Here is a 2,452-nt window from a genome sequence, read left to right on the forward strand (position 1 = left end):
CAATTATATATTCACCACTTGAATTCCATATCAATTGTCTTATCAATATGGGCATTTCACTAATATTATTATTATTGTAGACATATAGAGGTTTGAGGGACATTGTAAGATAGAGAACCATGGGACCAACCTTGGGAAGCTGAGTAATACTTCATTACTCCATAGCTTGCACCAAGAAGTCCTATGTGTGTGTGGACAGGTTTTTTGGAACATTTTTCATATATTGAGTTCTATCGACCCACTTTTCCCACATACAATTATTTCTTCACGAGAGTTGTCTTGTCATAGCTTTTTTTCTATGACTTTGAGCAAGAAATAAATATAAGTGACAATATTCGAATTCGGACACATTTGAAGGTTTTCCTCTTAAATAGAAAAGAGATAAGAACTTACATTTTAAGGTAAGAAAATAAAGTAAGGGATGGAGTTTGTATTCGTTGGGAAGTCTTTAATCAGCAAGTTACGTAGAGGCTACGTACGCTTGTAGCATGCATGATGGAATCTATTTTATCTGTCAGATTTTTTTATTTCATGCATTTACATATTAATGTGCTGCTTTCAATGTACATATTAGAAAAAGATAGGTAGGATATTATTGCATTTATTTTATTTAATTTTTAATTAATTTGATCATCAATATATAAAATTTAAAATCTGAATAACAATTTTTAAATATGTAATTGATTTCTTATTTAATAATTATAATTAAATTTATTTATATCTCTTTTCATTGATTCATATAATATAAAAATCAAATTAACATGACAAAATTAATCAAAAAATAAAAATAAAAAAAATCTTAAATTAAAAGGACAATGACATGAGCGCTTAATTAATCAACACATACTAAATGGGTCCAACTTCTATGTGTTGTGTGAGAGGTGAGGTCATAAGTTAATTTTCTGAACTTCATAAGAGAAGATACAAAACCTTTTCAATAGTTTAGTCATAACAACAAAGAAAAGTTCTAAATTGCAGGGCTGCATGAAAATATGTAGTTGCATAGCCACTACCCATCAGAATGAGATTATACACATCATGGAAACCATGTAGATTTTGATGTTGAACTTAATTCTATTGCTCAATAAATTATATATACATACACATCCATTTTGAATAATTGTGTCTTTACAAAAATTTAATTTCTTAATTAATTTTGATTTTTTTATTTTTATTTATACCATTAAATTTTTTAATTTTTATTTTGGATAAAATTGGATAGAACCACTGAACTATATTAATTTTTAAAAGTTTTTTACAGTGTCTGGTTCAAAAAGCACTGAAGGGAAAGAACCAGTAAGAAAACCCTTTAGTATTGCTTAAGTAACACAAGCCTATTCTACCCAATACAAAATGTCCATTGGCATACTACATCAAAAACCCCATCCCAATTACATAAGTCGCATTAGATATAAAGGAAGCCACCGGCGAAAGCATATAGGAGGAAGATTAAAGTATGATCTCAAAAGGATGCATAGCCATTGCTGCGAAAAAAACACCAGTCTGAACCGCCACTGTCTATGAAATACAATTCTCCAAACCACTGGTTAGAATGATACCATATAGCAGAAAGGAAACCATAATTAGAGACCCTATCAAAATAAACATTGTGATCAAGCATAATAAAACCCAAATGAGGAGAAAGAGAGGACGCTGAAGTCCTTGTGGAGCCAAAATAAATCCAATCCACAGAAAAGACCACATAACAATCCAAGAAAAAAGAAACAAAAGAAAGAGCCAACTCAGATACCAATTGATCTGTAGATTCTAAGATCTAAAGGATAGCCACCAGCCACCAACCCGAACCAAAAGATTCTGGATGAAATATAACATTTTGACATATAATACGCAGTGACAAAAAAGAGAGAGACATAAAAACCAACCATAGAACTTCCATATATACCATTCACATAAAGGAGCATTATAAAAAATTGTAGAAACCTCCACAAGTGTGGAAGGTGCATCCCTGAAATATGATGATAGAAGATCAAGCAACAAGCTGGCAACGTGAAATTACCCAATACAATGTGGAAACGAGCATGCCACAAAACCACAATTCTCACTGAAAACCCAGAAATGAAGCAAACTAACATGTCACTGTAATCATTAGTAAATGATCAAACAAGGAGAATACATGAGAGAAGATACCCAAGACATCCCTCCCAACTTAACCAAACATGATTAACACACACAAACCCAACACCAAGAAATGATTAAAGGAAAGTGCCCACGCAGAACAACAAACAATAACATGTAATGAGTACTTCCAGAAAGATACGCTAAAACAACCCCGAGTATTGAAAGCACCTTTATAATAACAGGCCAATTAAATATGAAATGAAAGCCGCACCAGACTTATACATAACATATAAAATGCCAAACCAATTAGGCACACAATTGCAGACCACACACCCTCCTTGTTCCATGTAGAAATTCTTACCGAATATGCCAT

This window comes from Cryptomeria japonica, chromosome 11 (genome assembly GCF_030272615.1).
Source record: "Cryptomeria japonica chromosome 11, Sugi_1.0, whole genome shotgun sequence".
Taxonomy (NCBI): domain Eukaryota; kingdom Viridiplantae; phylum Streptophyta; class Pinopsida; order Cupressales; family Cupressaceae; genus Cryptomeria; species Cryptomeria japonica.